The sequence below is a fragment of the Elephantulus edwardii genome, unplaced genomic scaffold (genome assembly GCF_000299155.1).
Source record: "Elephantulus edwardii isolate Elephantulus edwardi_28Jun2011 unplaced genomic scaffold, EleEdw1.0 scaffold00161, whole genome shotgun sequence".
Taxonomy (NCBI): Eukaryota; Metazoa; Chordata; class Mammalia; order Macroscelidea; family Macroscelididae; genus Elephantulus; species Elephantulus edwardii.
The window spans coordinates 3,848,970-3,871,654 of record NW_006399911.1 but is presented as its reverse complement, the minus strand read 5'-3'; the positions used below and the strand labels follow the sequence as shown (position 1 = coordinate 3,871,654).

Genomic DNA, 22,685 nt, shown 5'->3' with positions numbered 1-22,685 from the left:
CTACTAGGAATAAATCCTGAGGAAATTAGAACTAAGACACAAATGGAGATTTATACACCAATGTTCACAGCAGCATTCGTATTCACTATTGCAAGTCATGGAAACAGCCAATGTCCAATCACAAGCAAATTGAGAAATTGTGGTACATTCACATGATAAAATATTACAAAGCACTCAGGAGCAATGATTTAGGAAAGTTCTCTACAATTTGGGAGAAACTGGAGAGCATTAGGCTAACTCAGTCTCATATGGACAAATATTACATAATTATTGTAGAAATGGAAAGATAACTAGTAAAACATGTATGAGGATCCAAGGAGTGAGGGTGGGAGCAGAGGGATGAGGATGGGCAGGGGGCAATCACAGGGCTGCACAATTTGATGGGCAGAGGGAGGGATTGGGTAAAAGACATCGGAAAGATCTGGTGGGGCTCTGGAAAGACAGGGTAATGGTGGACATGGTTCAATGATTAATTTTATAAAGCATAATGAATGGGAATTATTGTATGAAACACAATGTGAATGAAAGATAGTATGAAACACGATGTATACAAACTTTGTGAGCAAAACAATATAAAATAAAAATTTATAAAAAGGGTTTTTGGGGAAAAGATTTCTCTAAAAGAGAGCCTAGAAATGAAGAAAAATATTCAGGCAATGATATAGCTGACAAACAATTAAGCAAATAATTTATAGAAAACTCCACATCTCAACAAGAAAATAGCAAACAGCTTAATCACAAAATGATCAGAAGATATGGAAAGACATTCCATCAAAGAAAACATTCAGATGGCCAACATGTAAACAAATGGGCAAGATCATTAGCTATCTGAGAAGTGTCAATTAAAATCCTCTGGCAACAATAAGAAAACAAACAACAAATGCTGAGAAATGTGTAGAAAGACTGGAACTCTCATAAACTGCTGGTGGGGATAGAAAATGGTGCAATCACCATGGGAAGTGATCTGGTGCTTCCTTTTTAAGAAAGCTGTAAACAGAAATACCATTTGATCCAGCAATTCCATTGGTACATGCATACCCATGTTTATCATAGTGTAGTAAAGAAAGAGAAATAACCCCAGTGTCCATCATTGGACCAGTAGTGTACTGTGTACACTAATGATGAGTAAAGAATTTGTGCAACATTGCACAGTATGGATGACTCTACAGGACATTATGCTGGATTAGTCACAAAAGGGTAAATACAGTTGTGTATCCTGAGTTGGAATGGACTCATAGCTGAACTTCCAGTGAGTTTTCTTAGGCAGTCATTGCATAGAAGGAGACTTCTCATCTTTATCCTGTGGAACATCTGGTAGTTTTGAACCATGTACCTTTGTGTTGGCAGTGCAGTGCCTTAACAGTAAGCCATTAGAGCTCCCAATTGTAACTATTATAAATAAAAGCTAAGGAAAGGTTTACTAACAGAATCATTCTTGGATGCTTTCCAGGAATGGGAAAGGAGGGAGAGGGGAGAAAAAAATTTAAGAAATCAATTATTTAAATGAAGGGAAAGATACATGAAATAAGGGATTGATCACAATTAACTACATTAGTCACTGTGGCTAACTGTAAGAAGAATGGGAATCCGGAACACTTGATTGTACTTATGCGAAATTTATATGTGAACCGAAAGGCAAGTTTTTATAACAGAGCAAGGAGACACTATATGGTTCAAAATTGGGAAGGGTGTCTGCCAGGGATGTATTCTGTCTCCATACCTTTTCAATCTGTATGCAGAACAGATCATCAGGGACGCTGGGCTGTACAAGAAGGAATGTGGCATCAACAATCTGCATTATGTAGATGACACAACCCTGCTTGTTGAAACTGAGAAGGACTGGAAGCACTTGCTGCAGAAGGTCAAGGACTGCAGTCTTCAATATGGATTGAAGCTCAACATCAAGAAAGCAAAGATTTTCACCACTGGGCCAACTGGCAGCATCAGTATGGATGGTAAAGAGATTAAGATAATTAACCGTTTTAATTTGCTTGGCTCCACAGTCAACACTCTTGGTACCAGCAGCCAGGAAATCAAGAGAAGAATTGCATTGTGAAAGTGAGCTGTCAGGGACCTCTCCAGAGTACTGAAAAGCAACGATCTCAGGCTGGAGATTAAGGTGCCCCTGATCCGGGCTATAGTCTTCACAATTGCGTGCTATGCATCACAGAGCTGGACAATGACTAGGGATGATGCAAACAGAATTGATGCCTTTGAGCTGCAGTGGTGGTAAAGAGTGTTGAATATACCAGGGACTGCTAGGAGAACAAACAGGTTTGTCCTGGAGAGGTTGAAGCTGGGCTGCTCCTTGGAGGCAAGGATTCTGAAGCTTCATCTGACATACTTTGGGCATGTTGCAAGGATGGACCAGTCCTTGGAGAGGAACATGTTTGGGAGAATGGAGGGACAGAGCAGGAGAGAAAGACCCTTAATGAGATGGATTGATTCAGTGATTGGGGCAGTGGGAGTAGGTTTGTCAGAGACAGTGAGGTTGGCACAGGATAGAGAAGGGTTTAGGGCTGTTGTACATAGGGCCGCAATGAGTTGCAAGCGACTTGACGGCACATAACAACACCACCACTCCTTCATTGTCATCAAGTTGGAATCAACTCTTAACTGACACTCCAATGTATTCTGAAGAAGGTAAATCCCATGTCTAGGAGGGGTTAAGATTGCCTATCTTTCTCCATTGGAACTGCAGAATGATTCAAACTGCCAGAAGGTTGGCCTTTTTTGGGGGGAGGGGGGTGTTAGCAGGGCAGCTCCCTATGGACTATACCACTAGAGCACTTTGTCTTCATGAATTGTAATTGAGGACGCCCGGAAGCATTGGCTGCAGAGTCTCAAGGATGGCAGCCTTCAATATGGATTGAAGCTCAATATCAAGAAAACAAAGATTCTCACCACTGGGCTGATTGGCAGCATCATGATAGATGAAGAGATTGAGATTGTTAACATCTCCAGTTTTCTAGGAAAGTAAAAGAGGAATTGCATTGGGAAAGCCTGCTGTCAGAGACCTCTCCAAAGTACTGAAGAGCAACGATGTCAATCCAGAGACTAAGGTGCACCAGATACCTGCCATGCATGGTCTTTGCAATCACTTGCTATGCATCAGAAAGCTGGACAATGACTAGAAATGATAGAAGGAGAATTGATCCCTTTGATGTGGTGTTGGAGAAGAGTATTGAATATACACTATGGACTGCCAGGAGAACAAACAGGTTCGTCCTGGAGAGGGTGAAGCTAGGCTTCTCTTTGGAGGCAAGGATTCTGAAGCTCCGACTGACATATTTTGGACAATTTGCAAGGCGGCATCAGTTCTTGGAGAAATATGTCATGCTTGGGAGGGTGGAGCGACAGTGCAGGAGGGGAAGACCCTGGATGAGAAGGATTGATTCAGTGACTGGGGTAATGGGAGAAGGTGTGTCAGAGACAATAAGATTGTCATAAGATAGAGCAGAGTTTAGGGCTGTTGTCCGTAGGGTCGCTATGAGTCGCAGGTGACTCGACGGCACACAACAACAACAACAACTAATATTATAAAACAAAATGTGTAGGAATGTTTGAATGAAAAACAACTATACACACACCACCTAACCACCTCAATATGACTTGTAAATGTTATCATACGTATATGCCAAATAGTATATTGAAACATCAGATTATTATGGAGTTGTGTACTTAGCTTTCCAGATCTTTTTAAGTTTAGTTTATGTTATCTTGTAGCTCTGTCACTGGGTTAAAAAATATTAATTACATTTACATCCCCTAGTTCAACTGATCCTTTTATTATCATATAATGGCCTTCCATGTTTCTTACACTGGTGCTTGATTTAAAGTCAATTTATTAAATTAATATTATTACTCTCGTTATTTTTTGATTGTCACTGACTTATGTTTTCCCCACCCTTTGGTTTTCAGTCTTTTTCCGTCCTTATGTCTAAGGTGTGTCTTTGCAGACAGCAAATCAATGGGCACATTTGTTATCCATTCAACTACTCTTTTTTTTTTCCACTTGACAGGTGCATTTAATCCATTCTGATTCAACGTAGTTATTGACAGATTATTTTTGCTATCATTTTTCTGTGCTGTTTAGTAGTGTTGCTGATTTCTTTACTCCATTTACTTTTCTGGGCTGAATTAATTTCGCTTGTTTTTCTTATAATTTCCTGCATTGTTGTTTTTCTTTTTTTTAAACTATTATTTCATGTTGACAAGAAAGTTTATTAATTTTCTTAGAGGATACTATCGAAGTTACTATTTTGTCCTCAAGTCTAAGGTAGTTCACTTTATCTTTAAATCGCCTTGACTCCGTCTCCATTTATAAATTGTACATTACATATTTCCCCTCTTTCCCTTCTCTTTGCCCCATTTATGAACTGATACTTCAGGTGCCCTGTTATTACTCTATAGTTTACTTTATGTATTCATTCCTATGTCTGTATCCATTTCTGAATGCTATTGCCACAAATGTTAATTTTGACCTGCTGATTTTTAGTCCAAAGAATTCCCTTCAGTATTTCTTGTAGAGTGGGTCTGTTGTTGTTATTGTTGATTGACATGGAGTTGACTGTGACTCACAGTGACCACATGAACACTATATCTGAACCTTGCCCTATCACGTGCCATCCTCAAGATCTCTGCTAAGCCCAATGGTACAGTCACTTATTGGGGGTCTCCATCTTTCTCTGACCCTCTACCTTTCTCAGCATGATGTCTCTTTCCAAAGACTATCTCCTCTTGACCACCTGCCCAAAGTATGTGAGATCAAGTTTCACTATCCTTGCCTCTAAGAAACACAATGGCTGCAGTTTCTCCAAGACAGACATTTAGCACTTTTAAGAAGTCCTTCATAGCAGATTTTCCCCAATGCAACATGTCTTTTGATTTCTTGACTTCTGGTACCATTGATATTGTCTATTGATACAAATAAAATGAAATCATGACAACTTCAATCTTTTCTTCATTTATCATGATGCTGCCAATTGGTCTAGTCATTAGGATTTTTGTTTTCTTGCTGTTGAGATTTAATTCACATTGAAGGCTCTTGACTTTGATCTTCTGCAGCAAGTAGTTTTAAAGTTGGTCTAGTTTTCACAAATGCCCTTAGTTTCTATTTATCTGGAATTGCCCTAATTTCACCATTATATTTAGGGATAATTTTGCTGGATTCTTGGTTGGTACTTTTTTCTTTCAGAGTTTTAAGTAGGTAGGTAATTGCCTTTTTGTGGTTGAGAAATCGGAGTTTGGTATTATTGATTCTCCTTTGTACATAATACTTCATTTTTTCCTGAGCTGATTTAAGGACTCATTCTTTTTTTATTATTTAATTTTTATTATCTTTTGTGTGTACTGTCAAATCGGAACTGACTGGAACAGGAAGAGATTGCTCCTCCTTCTCCAGCAAAGCATCTGGTGGATTTGAACCATGTACCTCTGGGATTGTAGTGCAGCTTCTTGCCACTAGGTCACCAGAGCTCCCCAGTACTCATTCTTTATTGCTAGTTTGGGAAAATTTGATTATAATATGACTTGGCAGTTTTCTTTTGGTCTATTCTATTTGGGGCTTGCTCAGCTTCTTGAATGCTCACTTTCTCATTTTACATCATATATGAGGAGTTTTCTTACAGTAAATTGCCATCTGTGCTTTTTTTTTTCTCTTCTTGATCTGGACTTCCAATCATATTTAAATTATTTCTCTTGAGATTGTCCTTCATAATCCTTATTGATTTTCCTTTTAAAAATACTTCTTTGATTTCCTTCTTTTTAAAATTTTTCAGTTAACATATTAGTAGTGAAGACTTCGTCTTCCAATTCACTAATTCTGTATCCTATTGCTTCAATTTTGCTTTTCCCCTTTTCCAAAATGTTACTGATCTCTGAAATTTTGGTATTAATATTCTGAACTTCAATCTCCTGTTGCTTCAAATATTACATTGATTTTGTCTATTTATATTTTTGAAGTTTTTGGATTTTTGCCTATGTTTTCTTTGATTTTTGTCTGTAGATTCTTCATACTTTTTCTCAATCTGATAAAGACATTTAATTATTTTGAATTTGTTACCATGAAGGTTCAGTAGCTTTTCTTTTTCGGAAAGATTTCCTGATTTTATGTTTCGGTTTCTTTTTTGTGACAGCCTGTCCTATTTTATAGTGATTTAAAGCTATCTGTTGCCTTTGAGATACTGTGGTGTTATTTTCTTTGTATTATTTTGTTTTGATATATTTAATGGGTCATGTCAATGTACTGTAGCACTTCCTAAATTGGCAATTTTTAGTGTTTCATGGTGGGTGTGATCAAAGGACAGAAATGTGGTCATTTGCCTGGTTGTTGTTCTGCAGAGCAAGTTAAAGGCAGACTGGTGGGAGATGGATGTAGTTCTTTGAGCGGGCATGCAGTGCATGAATTAGTCTTTAGGAATATTTAGTTTCTGTATAAAAAAGAATTGGCTGACACTGAACCATTTGAAGTAGTATATGATCAAGAACCCATTACGGTAAAAGAAGAAGTTCAAGTTCCACTAGCAGCATTGGCAAAAAATTAAGGCCCCTGGAATTGATGGAATACCAACTGACATGTTCCAACAAACAGATGTAGCCCTGGATGTGCTCACCAGGCAGCTGTGTCAAGAAAAGTGGAAAACAGCTACCTGGTCAACTGAATGTAAGAGATCCATATTTATTCCTATTTCCTAAATAGGTGATCCAATAGAATGTGGAAACTATTGAAGAATATCTCATGCAAGTGAAAATTAACTGAAGATTATCCAAATATTAGTAAAACAGTACATCAGTGGAGAACTGCCAGAAATAGAAGCTGGGTCTAAAAGAGGCCATGGCAACAGGGATAGTAGATGAATTTTGACTAAAAGAAGAGAATGTCTTAAAAATTAAAATTTAAAAATGTCTTTAAAAAAGGATGTCTATTTGTGCTTTATTAACTATACAAAGGCATTTGACTCTGTGGATCACAACAAATTATGGCTAATACTAAAAAGAATGGAAATCTCGGAATACTTAGTTGTGCTCATCCAAAACCTATACCTATACTAAAAAGGTGTCATGTGAATAGAGCAAAGGAACATGGCATGGTTTAAAATCCGAAAATGTTTGTGTCAAGGTTGTATCCTTTCTCCCTGTCTATTCAATCTATCTGCTGGTAAAACCATCTGAGAATCTGAGCTTTATGAAGAAGAATGTGGCATTGGGATTGGAAGAAGACTCAACAACAACATGCATTATGCAGATGATACAAAAGTAAAGAGAATTTCAAATGTCTGCTGCAGAAGATCAAAAACTATCACTTTCAATGTGGCCTATGTTTCTCAACATTAAGAAAACAAAATCCTTACTACTGGAACAATAAAATATGGGATGGACCATGGAGAAAGGATTGACCCTGTCAATTATTTCAACTTTCTTAGATCCACAATCAACACCCTTGGTAGCAGCAGTCAAGAAATCAAAAGATGTATTGCATTGGGAAAATCTGCTGTCAGGGACCATTCCAAAGTGATGAAGAACAATGTTGTCAACATAAAGACTAAAGTGCACCTGATCCAAGCATGGTCTTTTTTTTTTAATTACTCGCTACGCATCTATGAACTTGGAGAAACGATGAAAGTTATACAGGTGTTCAGGTCTTTCGTTCATAGGGTTGCTATGAGTCCTCTATGACTCAACGGCACTTAACAACAACAACACCAACATAGAGAGAGCTTTGTGGGCCTCATGGGTAGAAAGTTATCCTACCAAGCCAAAAGTGGGTGATTTTAATCTGTGGCTCTCGGGCCTGGTTTTAATTGTTTTTGGTCAAACATTCTTCTAAGTGGTATAACACTGGTCTGTCCATTTGCTATACAGAGATAAATTGTGGTTGCTGTGATGCTAAACACTGTGACACTGATGTGTCAAATGTGAGAATGGTTACCCATGGTGGACAGTGTTTGGTGGAGCTTCCCTATTCAAACAAGATTGGAATTAGGAGTGGCATCCACTTCCAAAATAGCTTGCCTCTGGAAACTATGAACTTGGAGAAACGATGAAAGTAATACTTTGGTTCATAGGGTCATTATGAGTCATCTATGACTTGATGGCACTTAACAACAACAATAAATGCATCTAAATGTCAGTCTAAATGTCTAAATGCAATGATATAAGTCTAGAACCACTCAATCAATAAGACCCAAAAATAAAGGATGCAACAAAAACTAGTAGGCATACAAAAGGAAAGGGGATTGATATAGAAAGTGGTGGTCACGTAGGGAAGAACAGGCAAGGAAAAGAGGAGAAGTTGGAAGAAATAAAAAAAAAATAACTAAATTCCCAAACAAAAAATCTTCCAAAGGCAATGGGAAAGAGGTATTGAGGGTGAAACTGAGTAACTTTGGTGGGGAGTGGGCTGGAAACATTATTGGCACTTGGGCCACTGCTATCCAGGCTGGAGGCAGGATGCCTGGTCTGGGACAGTGTAGCTGCCAATCCAAATGGAGACTGGGATCAGAGTTTCTGCTCATCTGAAAAGTGACTGAGGCCAGACGACAGAGAGCACTTCTTCAGGTCAAGGAGGTGGAGTTTCTACTGTTCTCAGGGTTGCCCAGGATGAGATGGTGTGTTTGCCAGTTTAGGGCACACTCTGCTGCCATGGTGAGTGCCAAGCTGAGATGCCCAAGGACAACACACTTTATTATAAAGTGCATTGCTCTAAATGTAGGTGTAGTGTGCTGAGAATGGAATCCAAAGGGCACTCGGTCAGAGGCAAGGTTTCCAGTTAGAGGTGAAGCTCCTACCAATTCAGAGAATGGCTGTAGGTCAGCTGAACATGCCGCTGAATATGGAAATGTGTGCACGCTTCCAATAAAATGATGCAAGTCTGACCTCAAATGGAGCGAGGGCAGGCTAGTGGAATACTGCCAGCCATTGGCAGGAGGTAGGAGAGGGCGGCAGTCACTCTGTTGATCCTTGGGACAGTATGCACATCAAGGAGAAGGTTAAACTTTTCTTGATTATAGCTGCTGGTGGGGACTGCAGTCCTGTACACATGAGAAAGCCACCTGAAATGGTTTAGAATGGCCATGTTCCACCTATCTTCATATTCAATGTTTTTATTCCATTCCTTCCTTTAGCTAGCATGCAATTTCTTTATCTTTTTCTACCGAAACACAGGGTTCCAGGATTATCATCTGTTTCCCTGTGTCTTAGTTAGAGAGGGTCTGGGCACCATCTGACTAATCTTTCATCTTACCTGAAAGTTCTTTCCTATTTATTTTTTAGTCTATCTGCACGTATATGAAAATAAAGATAAGTTCATACTAATATCCCTTACTTTAGACTGCCAAGAGAACAAATAGATTTGTCCTGGAGAGATTGAAACCAAGTTGCTCCTTGAAGACAAGAACTTTGACGCTCTATCTCATAGACTTTGGGCATATTTCTAGGAGGAACTAGTCCTTGGAAACGATGGAGGGACAGCCCAAGAGAGGAAGATCCTAGAGGAGATGAATTGCTACAGTAACTGGAGTAATAGGGGGAGGTGTGTCAGAGACCCTGAGATTGGCTCCTTCATGATAGGACAAGGTTCAGAGCTATTGTGCATAGTGTCGCTATGAGTTGCAGGTGACTCGATGATACATAACAATAACAACAACAACAATTCAAAATCATTGGATATTTTTCTAGCCTTGAAGGAGAATTTACTTTTCTTTTTATGCACAACAGTGATGGAAAATAAGATTTATATTCTATGGTGCAACACAAATTAAAGGAAAAAAAATCTCTGAGTCATAGACAGTAGATGAACTAGGTTAAAAGAAGAACCAATAACTGAAGATCAAAGCAGGAACAGCATACTGCAGAAGGTGGAGGTGACTCTGGAAGTTGTGGGAGAAAAAGAAAACCTGGGGTAAATAAACAATATTTGATTCAGATAGAACAGCAGGAGCTTCAAGGAGAGTTGACCTGGGTGATGGGATTAGGTGTGTCAGAGTCAGTGAGACGGGCTCGGGATAGGACAGGCTTCAGAACTGTTGTACATAGCTTTGCTATAAGTCGTAGGTGACTCAAGGCACATAACAACAACAACAATAAACAATGATTTTCAGTTTTAGACCAAGAGGGTGCATATGTACATTTGTCCTTTAATCTTCCCATTAAAGACTGTGGTCATAAGATTTTTAAAAGGTAGAAAGAAGTAAGGAGGCCAATTAGGAAACTTGGGACCCAAAGAAAGATATGGTTGCATTTTCTTTTCAACTGACTGGAAGAGATCTATATTTGTTCCCATTCCAAAGAAAGGTGACCCAACTGAGTGTGGAAACTACAGAACAGTGTCATTGATTTCACATGCAAGCAAGATTCTGCTGAAGATCATCCAAAAACGATTAGAACAGCACATCAGCAGAGAACTGCCAGAAGTCCAGGCTGGGTTTAGAAGGGGTCGTGGTACTAGGGATATTGTTGCTGATGTTAGATGGATCTTGGTGGAAAGCAGAGAATACCAGAAGAATGTCTATCTGTGTTTCATTGATTATGCAAAGGCATTTGACTGTGTGGATCATAACAAACTGTGGCTGACTCTGAGAAGAATGGGAATCCCAGAACATTTAATTGTGCTAATGCGAAACCTATACTTGGATCAAGAGGCAGTAGTCAGAACAGAGCAGGGTAACACTGCATGGTTCAAAATTGGGAAGGGTGTACGCCAGGGATGCATCCTGTCTCCATACCTTTTCAACATGTATGCAGAGCAGATTATCCGAGAGGCTGGGCTCTATGAGGAGAATTGTGGCATCAGGATTGGTGGAAGGTCTATTAACAATCTCCATTATGCAGATGACACAACCCTGCTTACTGAAACTGAGGAGGACCTCATGCACTTGCTGCGAAGGGTCAAAGACTGCAGCCTTCAGTATGGACTGAGGCTCAATGTCAAGAAGACAAAGATTCTCACCACTGGACCAATTGGCAGCATCAGGATGGATAGCGAAGAGATTGAGATTGTTCACAGCTTCAGTTTGCTCGGCTCCACAGTCAACACTCTTGGCACCAGCAGTCAGGAAATCAAAAAGCGTATCGCGATGGGAAAGTCTGCTGTTAGGGACCTCTCTAAAGTACTCAGGAGCAACGGTGTCTCTCTGGAGACTAAGGTGTGCCTGATACAGGCCATGGTATTTGTAATCGCTTGTTATGCATCAGAGAGTTGGACAATGACTAGGAAGGACAGAAGGAGAGTGGATGCTTTTGAGCTGTGGTGCTGGAGAAGGGTACTGAATGTACCCTGGACTGCCAGGAAAACAAACAGATTTATCTTGGAGAGGATTAAACCAAGCTACTCCTTGGAGGCAAGGATTCTGGGGGTTGTCTGACATACTTTGGACATGTTTCCAGGAGGGACGGGTCCTTGGAGAGGGACATCATGCTTGGGAGGGTTGAGGGACAACGCAGGAGGGGAAGACCCTCTATGAGATGGATTGATTCGGTGACTGGGGTAATCGGGATGGGTGTGTCGGAGGCGGTGCGGTTGGCGCAGGATAGAGCAGGGTTTAGGGCTGTTGTGCATAGGGTCGCTATGAGTAGGAAACGACTCGACGGCACATAACAACAACAACAACGTACAAGACTTGTGCTAGGAATGTAGGCGATCAGGAGCATAACTTTTTTGTTTGTTTTAAACCCAAAATAAAGACTCCTTTCTCTAGCAAAAGGCCAAAAATAAGTAACCTCATAAAAGAGAACACCTTTGGACACTAACTTCCATACACTAGATAAACAGCATTTAAAAAACTGCTGCTCCATCCACACCCTCAATAACAAAATTTGGATGGATCCTCAAAGTAGTGAGAAGCCCCTGCAGTTGTAAAATAAGGTCAGGTGAAGATTTTAGAATTCTGTCTCTACTCTGTAGGGGGCGCTGGTGGTATGATCTGGATCCAGTTACACTGTGACTCTCCAGTGGTTTGAATTCACCCACAGCTCCATGTGCTGTCTCCTTCCACCGTGATTTACAGCCCTGGAAACCTGATGCTTTGAGTCGGAGCTGACTCAGTGGCAGGGAGCTTGACATTTTGAATTTGATCTTCACTCTGTGGTAATGAGGTATTCCTTTCCTACCATCTGTTTGGGGAACTCAAAAGATGCCCAATGGGAATTAAGAACTTTAGTCATCATCCAGAGGTAACAAAAAATACTTCTATCCCAGCTCCTTAACTCCAGGCCACCAGAGAGAGCTCCCCATGTTGTCGTCGTCATCATTGTTGTTAGGTGCCTTTGAGCTGAGTACGTCTCACAGTGACCCCATAAACAGCCGACCTGAAACTTGCCATATCCTGTGCCATCCTCATTATCTCTAACACACCAGAGCCCACTGCTGAAGTCACCTTGTCAATCCATCTCACTGGGGGCCTTTCTCTCCTTCACTGACCTTCCATCTTTCCAAGCATAATGTCATCCCTTTCCAAAGAGTAATGTCATCTAGCTACATGTCTAGAGTATGAAAGATGAAGCTTTGTCATCCGTGCCTCCAAGGAATTCTCTAGCCATACCCTTTCCAGGATATATGTTTGTTCTTCTGGTAGTCCATAGGATATTTAGTACTCTTCCCCAACAGCACAGCTCAAAGACATCAATTCTTCTTCAGTCATCCTTATTCACTGTCCAGCTCTTTGATGCATACAGGTGATTGAGAAGACCATGGCCTGAAACAGGTGCACCACAGTCTTCAAACTGACATAAACGCTCTTCAGTATTCTAAAGACTTTCCCAGTGCAATATGTCTCTTGATTTTCTGACTGCTGGTACTAAGAGTGTTGACTGCTGATCCAAGCAAGATGAAATCATTGAAAGCTTCATCTTTTCTCTTTGTATCATAATGTTAACTGTAGGGGCTATGGTGAGGGTATCTGTCTTCTTGATGTTGAGATGTAATCCATATGAAAGGCTGTAGTCCTTGATCTTCTGCAGCAAGTGTTTCATAACTTTCTTTTAGCAAGCAAAGTTGTATCATCAGCATAACACAGGTTGTTGATGAGTCTTCATCCAATCCTGATGCTACACTCCAATTCATAGAGTCTGGCTTCATGAATTATTTGCTTAGAATACACACTGGATAAGTATGGAGAAAGGTTACAACCCTGACACACACTCTTTATGATCTTAAACTATGCTTGCTACTCTTAAATTTTGCTATTCTTACTGGGGTGAGATGATATCTCATAGTTGGTTTGATCTGTAGTCTCTTAGTGCTAGGGATTTTGAACATTTCTTCATGTGCTTGTTGGCCATCAGAATGTCTTCCTTGGTGAAGTGTCTTTTCATATCCTGTGACCATTTTTCAATTGGTTTGTTTAAGTATTTTTGTTTGTTTGTAATTTTTTTTGTGTGTGTACCGTCAAATCAGATCTGACTGGTACAGGAGGAGATTGTCCCTCCTTCTTCAGCAGAACATCTGGTGGATTCAAACTGTACACCTCTGGGATTGTAGTGCAGCTTCTTGCCACCAGGCCACCAGAGCTTGCCTGGTGCTCAGGTATTTTATATACTCTAGATATAAGTCCCTTATCTGACATGTCATTACCAAATAGTTTTTCCCAGTCTGTGGCTTCCCTTTTTACCATCTTGGAGAAGTTTCTGGATGTGCATAGGGATTTGATTCTTAGAAGGTCCCATTCATCTATTTTATCTTCTCCTGGTGGTAGATTTTTCAGGATGCTTGGAAGACAGCTTATGTTGTGGATTAGGACTTCTAGAGTTCTTCAAAGATTTTCTTTAATGAAGTTTATCGTCCTTGGTTTTAGTCCTAGGTCCATGATGCACCTAGAGTTGTTTTTTTGTGTATGGAGTGAGGTGTGGATCTTGCTTGAGTCTTCTGCAGACAGTTTTCCAATTTTGCCAACACCATTTGTTAAAAAGGCTGTCGTTTTCCCACTTGACTGTTTTCATCTTCTTGTCAAAAATCACCTGATCATAGGTAGATGGATTTCCAGGTTCTCAATTCTATTCCATTGATCTATGTCTCTGTCATTGTACCAGTACCATGCTGTCTTGACCACCACAGCAGTGTAGTAGGATTTGCTGGCAAGGCTGCAGAGAAACTGGAACCCTTAACCACTGTTGGTGGGAGTGTAAAATGGAGCCACTATGGAAGGCATTATGGCACTGTCTCAAAAAGTTGCAAACAGAAATACCATTTGACCCAGCAATTCCTCTACTGGGATTATACCCTAAAGAAACCAGAACTGTCATCCAGTCAGACATATGCACACCCATCTTTATTGCAGCTTTGTTCACAATAGCAGAGTTGGAAACAACCCAAGTGCCCATCAACAAATGAATGGATGAGAAGCTGTTGTATATTCACACAATGGAATACTACGTTGCATTGAAAAACAAGGAACTCATGCAATATTATTCAAATGGGTGACCTTGGGGGACATTATGCTGAGTTAAGTATCTCAGTCACAAAAGGACAAATACTGCATGGTGCCACTGTTGTAGACCAGGACTGACATCGGGGTTGGGGGGAACTGAGAAAAAAATGGATAAGTTATGTATACTGCATTGAGACATATGCGGGAGAGAACAGTCTAAAAGCAATATATGATTGGGTATTATGGTCATGACAAGAGTCCAGAATGAAGGCTGCATAGTGGAGTACACTGGGGTACAGGGGTGGAGGGGTGGATTGTATACCAATGAAAGAATTTTTCTTTTACTTTTCAAAGAGAAGAGCAAACTGGGGGGGAGGGGTGGGCAGGGAGAAAAAGGCAACAATGAATGAATGGAAATCCAAAATATCTGTAAATGTTCATTAAAATTAATAAAATAAAATACAAACTATGCAATGTTTCCTTATTTTGTTCGCACAACAGCTTCTTGGTCTAGGTACAAATTCTGTATGAGTATAATTAATTGTTCTGGGATTCTCATTCTTTTCCATTTTTTATGATCCATGCAGTAAAATGCCTTTGCATAGTCAATAAAACACAAATGTACATTTTTCTGGTATTCTCTGTGTTTCATCAGTGTCCATATGATATCAGCAATGTTGCCATGGCTTCTTCTTAAACCAGTTTGTACTTCTGGTAGTTCCCTGTCAATGTACAGTTTTATCTACTTTTGAATGATCTTCAACAATGTTTTGCTTTCATGAGATGCTAATGATATTGTCCAACAGTTTCTGCTATTCTGTTGGATCACCTTTCTTGAGAATGTGGACAAATAAAGATTTTTTCTAGTCAGTCGGCCAGGTAGCTGTCCTCATGTAAAACAAATGGTCAACATTACTCTCAATGGAGAGAGATGAAAGACATTCCCCTTTCAAACAAGAACCAGAAAAGGATGCTTTGTCACTGTTTCCATTCAATATTGTATTGGAAGTCCTGGCTTGATCAATAAGGCAAGAAAAAGAAAGAAAAGACATTCATAGTAGCAAAAAGGAAATACAACTATTTCAATTTGCAGTTGATATGGTCTTATAGGTAGAAAATCTTAAAGAATCAGTCAGAAAATTATAGGCTGTAATTGACTGATTCACAAAAGGGCGTGGTATAAGATCAAAATATAAAAATTAGTCATGTCAGATTTCTCTGCAATAATTAAGAAAACTCTAAAAAAGAAAACAATACCATTTACAATGGCCTCCCAAAATATGAAATGAAATATTGAAAGGTAAATATAACAAGAGATACAATAGACCAATGTAAAGAAAAATACTAAACACTACCACATGATATGAAATAAAAGCACAAACTACTATAACTCACTCAATATAAAATAGATAATTTGATGGACCTTTAATTAGTAATATAAAAACTGCCAAAATAGAAACCTCTAGGTCTAGATGCTTTCACTGAAAATACTACTAAATATTTAATGAGTAATAACACTAATTTACAAAATCTCTTCTAGAAAATAGAAGAGGAGAAAATACTTCTTAATGTATTTAATAAGTCAATTATCACCTGATGTCAAAGCTAGGCAAAAATAGAAAACAACAGTAAAAATACAGACAAAAGTCCCTGATGAAAATTGATGCAAACCTCCTTAATAAAATTTAAGTAAACAGAATTCAGTAAGACATAAAATTAATTACCATGAGTAAGTGAGATATAAAACTACCACTGAACCAATTAACAGGCTAAAGGAGAAAAATCACATGACATGATCAGTTAATACAGTAAAGAAATTTGACAAAGTTCAACATTCACTAATGCTAAAAACTCTGAGAAAACTAGGAATAAAGGGGGAACATTCCTACCTTGGACCTGCCACTAACATAAACTTACTAGTGAACTATCGACTGTCTCCCCCAATGACAGGTGTAAGGGAAGGAAGTCTCCCTTCCTACTGCTATTACTATGACTATTCACTGCCCTCATGTCAGAACTGGCCCAACTCATAGCTGAACCTCCAGTGGATTTTCAGAGGCTGTAAATTGCACTGGAGGAGACTGTCCATCTTTCTCCTATAGAGCAGTTGGTGGTTTCCAACATTCCACTTTGGGGTTGGCAGGCAACTCCTTAACCACTAGGCCACCAGAGAGGATAGTATACCAGTGAAGGATTTTTTCTTTTACTTTTCAAAAAGAAGAGCAAACTGGGGGGAAGGGGTGGGCAGGGAGAAAAATGCAACAATGAATGAATGGAAATCCAAAATCTCTGTAAATGCTGATTAAAATTCATAAAATAAAATTTAAGAAAGAAAAGGAGATAAAGTCCATGCAGTCCAGACAGGAAGGAATAAAACTGCCCTTGTTTGCATATGATATGACAGTCTATGCAGAAAAATTCCAAGGAATGATCTAAAACAAAACGAACTCTAGGACTTCTTTCCTGTTTCCTTATGTCTGGTAAGTGTCAAAGTTTCTTCTGTGTGTAAATCCTTCCTTAGTTTTTTATAAGTGGACTTGACTCACACACATTTTGTCCTTTTATGACTGACTGATTTCACTCAGCATAAAGTCGTCTAGGTTCATCCATGTGACACAGTGCTTCATCAATTCTTCATGTGTGAAGTGAAGCAATTGCTGTTAGGTGCTGTGGAACTGACCCTAAGAATCACAGAAAGAAATCTTGCCCTATCCTGTACCATCCTCACAATCTCTGACATGCTCAAGCTTACTGCTGCAGTCATTGTAGGCAGGGGGAAGAGAGAAAAACCTCAGTAAATACGTAAGATGTTGTTGTTATATGACATCAAGTCAGAACTGATTCATAGTTGACCCTCCAGAGAGTTTCCAGAGGATATAAATCACATAGGAGACTACAGATCTTTCTACCTCAGGGCAGCTGGTGGTTTTGAACCACTTGTCCTTGAGTTGGCAGTGCAGCTCCTTACCTGTTAGGCTGTCACAGCTCTCTAAATACATAACAGGTACACATTAAGATGAGTGAAGGCCAGAATATATAACTAAAGAAAGGAAGGCCCAGAGAGGTACACAGTGGTTGAGGCGGGTAGTGTTGTCATGCTCGATCAATTTCAGACTATCAAAGTCAGAAATCTTCAACGTCTTCATCTTTGACTTTCTTGGTTGGTATGTATACTTCAGTAACAGTTAAAGTAACATGTCTTCCTTAGACGCATGTGAATATTATCACTATCACTGACAGCATTGTACTTTCAAGATAGATCTTGAAATGCTCTTTTTTATGATGAATAGCCCAGTATTCCTCTCCAATTTGTTATTCTCATAACAGATCATATGATTGCCTGACTCAAAATGACCAATACTTGTCTGTTGTTTCTCCTTGATGCCTAGGATATTGACCTTCGTGCATTCCATTTTTGATAATTTCCAATTTGCCTAGTTTGCCATTTTATCCATGTATGTTCCAATTTTTAATGGATATCTGCAGCTATTTCTCCTCCTTTCAGGCCTTGCCATATCAGCAAATGAAGGTTGTTCAAGGGGCCTAAGCTTTACTCCATCTACATCATCAAGGTAAAATCTACTCTGAGGAGGCTGCTTTTCTTCAGGTGAATTTTGAGCGCCTTCCAATGCTCATCTAACAGAACTCTATCAAATAATGTTCTAATGCTCTTCAAGGGCCTGTTATTTCAGGAATGGATGGCCGGCCCTGCTTCTTACTCTATCTTAGTCTGGAAGCTCTGCTGAGACTGGTCCATCCTAAGTGACCTAGGTGGTATTTGAAATAGGACCACAGTAACAAGAAAGCCATAACACAGCAAACTTACAGGGAGGTGGTGGCTTCAAAGTGGAGTCTGTAATTTTTTTTAAAAAAAAGATATAGTTTAATATAGAAATAATTTATACATGAAGGTTTCTGCATTTCTAAAAATTTGGCAGTTAAAAGATAACCAACCTTGTGGTGACTATGGAAGATTTTATGTGACCTCCTGAAAACTTCTGCTTAGAAACAATGTATGATAGAGCAATTCTTATTACTTTTTTAAATAAATTTTTGTTTTATACTGGTTTGCTTACAAAGTTTGTATACACTGTTTTTCACAGCAGATCTTTACTATTTTCTTTACCTGCTTCTCCTTCCTCCCCTCAAGTTGTGCAACCCTATGATTACCCTCCCTTCCCAACCTTACCCCTCTGCTCCTACCTCCCCACCTTTGGATCCTCATACTCATTTTACTGTTGTTTATCTATTTCTACAATAATGGTCTTACGCTGTAGGGTTTGAGTTCACTTAGCATAATGTTCTCCAGTCCTTCCCAAAGTAGGTAGTACTTTTCAGAATCATTGCTTCTGCATGCTGCATAGTATTCCATCATATGAATGTAACACAGTTTCTCAGTCCATTCGATTGTGGTTGGATATTTGGGTTGTTTCCATGTTCTTGCAATGGTGAATAATGCTACTATGAACACCGGTGTACAAATCCCCATTTGTGCCACAGTTCTAATTCTCTCAGGGTATATTCTAAGCACTGGAATAGCTGGGTCATATGGAATTTCTCTGTTCAGTTTTTGAGGAAGCACCTAACTGCCTTCCAGAGTGGTTGTACCATTTTACAATCCCACCAGAAGTGTATAAGAGTTCCTATCTCTCCACATCCTCTCCAATATTTATTAACTGCTGTCCTGTCAAACTTTGCCACTGCTACTAGGGTGAGATGGTATCTCATTGTGGTTTTGATTTGCATCTCGTATGATAGAGCAATTCTTTGCACATTCTGACAAAATACAAAATCATCATTATAGAGAATCTTAGAGAAAACAATCTATTGCAACACAGCTAAGATGTATGGACTTGAACTGTGTCTCTTCCTATACTTAGATAGAAATGCATCATTTTTCCAAGGCTGACTTGGAGCCAAATGGAGCCTAGGCCTTCCTGGTTCCTGGCTTGAAATAAAGATGCCACCATCCTGAGGCACCATTTCCCCCCTCAGGATTCCAGCACTTTTTAATCTCAGATCCGTCAGGGTGGCTGCTCAATCTTTTTTAATTTTTTTTAATTGTAATTTTAACAAGTTTACAGAAAACATGGTTTTCCATTCATTCATTTTCCTTTATACTCCTAGTTAGCTTTTCTCTTAAAAAATCATTTCATTGTTGCACAATTTCCTACCTCCCCCCCCCAATGTCCACTTTGCGATGCACCTATTATTCTGTACTGTTGGCATCTGAAAGGTGCCTGTGGTGATCTTAGTGACAATACAGCAGTTCTGCCAACATGAGGCACTCTTCCCATTTCTTATAGGATGCTTTTGATGTCTTTTTTCTGGCTTAAACCTTTTCCTAAATGGGTTGTCAGAAATAATAATATCAACACTTTCTGAAGGCAATGACAATTTTTAATGGCAGCAAGTGATGCCATTGCCCAGGCTGTGGTCACTGGAGTCCTGCTGTAAGTTCTGGAGAGTAATAGAACCTTGACAGCAGGAATCCTGACAAGAGATGACACGTCATTTTGATGTACGAAGGCCTCTAAACATGGATTCCTCAGATCTGCTTTCCATTCCAACTGTTTCATAAGAGCAATTCCAATTACTCTAGTTCCTGCGCAGTAACGGTCTTTCCAACAGATTCACTGCACTGACGAGACACTCAGAGGGTCATGACTTCATTACGACCAACAATTGCTTTCTTGACATCAATCTGGAACTCATCATGAAAATGTTCTCGTTTTGTGATGCGACCTTCCTCCAGTGTTTCTTCTCCTACTTGTTTTTCCAGATGGCTGTCCCTATGCTCATGTATTTCTTGCATTGGTTTTAGTTTTAACTTCTTAGCATGATCATTTCGTCTTCTTCTGATTATCTTTTTAATGGGTTAGAATTTTCTTGTGAAAGTTTTATTTTTTTTTTTGCATCAAGTTCTAGAAGAGTTTGCCAAATTGAAATGCCATTCAACCAACTTCTGGGATCATCATTCACCATGCTTTTCATGTCACTGAAGAGTTTTCCTTTACTTGCAGAAAAAACATTAGGTGGACATTGTTTTTTAATCAGCAAAAATAATCTTTGTGCAGATTTTAACTTCTTTAGTGTATTCAAATCAGAACAGATAGTAAAACAGTTTTTCCTGAAACACATTCGACTAGTGTGGCCCCCAGAAGTGCCTGTCCCTCTCCACCAAGATGGGCTCCAGGCCAAGCCTGTGGTGTAGAAGAGCCTGGTACCTCAAGGCAGGGGTGACCTGAGGCCAGGCCCCAGCCCCAGCCTGGGTTCCCCAACCTAGCCAGCATTTTTTGACATGGCCTGTAGAGTCTATATTTTCTTTTTAAAAAAATGTACTTCAATTAAGATTTTAATGAAAGTTTATAGAGAACTTGGATTTCCATTTATTCTATGTTGCAACTTTTTCTCCCTACCATACTCCCTCAATTTGCTTTTCTCTTTGAAAAAAGATTCTTTCATTGTTGCACAATTTCTTCCCCACCCTACCCCTCACCCATCCACTTTGTTATACAGCTCTTATTCTGGACTGCTGTCATGCAAATAATACTTAATCATATATTCCTTTTAAACCGTTCTTTCCCTCATCTGTTTCAATGCAGTGTACATTATTTATCTCTTCTTTTCATAGTTTTTCCTCTACCCCGATGTCAGTCTGGTTTTATAGCAGTAGCATTATGCAGTATTTGTCCTTTTGTGATTGAGATATTTCACTCAGTATAATGTCCTCCAGGGTTACCCATTTTGTATAATATTTTCTGAGTTCCTTGTTTTTCAGTGCTGCATAGTACTCCATTGTGTGACTAGACCACAGCTGCTCTATTTGTTTGGTTTTTGATGGGCACTTGGGTTGTTTCCAACTCTTTGCTATTGTGAACAATGTAGCAATAAACATGGATGTGCATATATCAGCTTGTGCAGTAATTCTGATTTTTTTCAGGGTATATTCCCAGTAGAGGAATTGCTGGGTCAAATGGAATTTCTATTTACAACTTTTTGAGACTGTGCCATAATGCCTTCCATAGTGGTTGCACCATTTTATACCCCCACCAACAGTGAGTAAGGGTTCCAGTTTCTCCACAACCTTGCCAGCATTTGTTGTTTGCTGCTCTGTAGAATTTTGCTATTTTTACTGCGATGAGATAATCTCATAATTGTTTTAGTAGAGTCTTTCTTAATGATGCAGACGAAGTACAAAGCTTTCACTCAATGAAGGATCATCATTTGCTGATGTGGCAAGACTCAAAATAAGTGGAAATAGTTGCAAACATCTATTGATAACTAGACACAGTGACTGCCAACAATGGGCTTGAGCATGGCAGAAGAGCTTGTGAGGAATGAAGGTTTTTTTTCTTAGGGTCATTAAGTTGTAGTTGACTCAACAGCCCTAACAACGACAATTACCCCCACACTTCTTCCATGATTTCGTTGATGTTGTGGGTGTTAACTCACAGTGACCCTATGAACAACAGACCTGAACCCTCTCCTATCCTGTACCATCCTCACAATGTCCAACTCCCTCAGGCCCATTGCTGCGGTCACTGTGTCAATCCACCTGGTTGAAAGTCTTCCACTCTTCACTGTTCCTCTACTTTCCTAAGCAAGATGTCCCTCTCCAAGGAAGAACATCATCTAGCAACATGCCTCAAGAATGTGAGACAAGTTTCATCATCGTTGCCTCCAAGGAGCACTCTGGCTGTCCCTTGTGCAATATATATCTGTTTATTCTTTTGGCAGCCCATGGGATATTCAGTACTCTTATCTAACACCATAATTCTAAGGCATCATTTCTTCTTCTGTCATTCTTAGTCACTGTTCAGCTCTCAGCTGCGTAGCAAGTGATTAAAAATGCTATGGCCTGAATCAGGTGGCCCTTAGTGCTCAACCTGACATCAATGCTCCTCTTCCAACAATAAGCAATATTAAATGGGCTCCAGAGAAAGGGAGAGACTATTCTATATAATAGAAACAAAAGAATTTCAATTCCCTGGAATGGACAAGAGGGGAGAGTAGAGACAGCAAAGCTAGGTACTGTGTTAGTTAAGTGCTCAGGCAGAGACATCTTGGGCAGTAGACATTTGGGGTTGTTGTTATGTGCCGTCGAGTCGTTTGCGACTCATAGCGACCCTATACACAACAGCTCTAAACCCTGCTCTATCCTGTGCCAACCGCACTGCCTCTGACACACCCATCCTGATTACCCCAGTCACAGAATCAATCCATCTCACAGAGGGTCTTCCCCTCCTGCGCTGTCCCTCCACCCTCCCAAGCATGATGTCCCTCTCCAAGGACCCGACCCTCCTGGCAACATGTCCAAAG

General features: G+C 39.7%; 1 protein-coding gene and 1 pseudogene across 3 annotated transcripts in view; both read right to left on the bottom strand.

Annotated features, from left to right (window-relative positions):
- Positions 1–22,685, bottom strand: part of SLC41A3 (solute carrier family 41, member 3) — a 99,966-nt gene that overhangs the window by 35,039 nt on the left and 42,242 nt on the right. The window lies entirely within an intron of this gene.
- Positions 19,664–20,656, bottom strand: LOC102869235 (annotated as a pseudogene).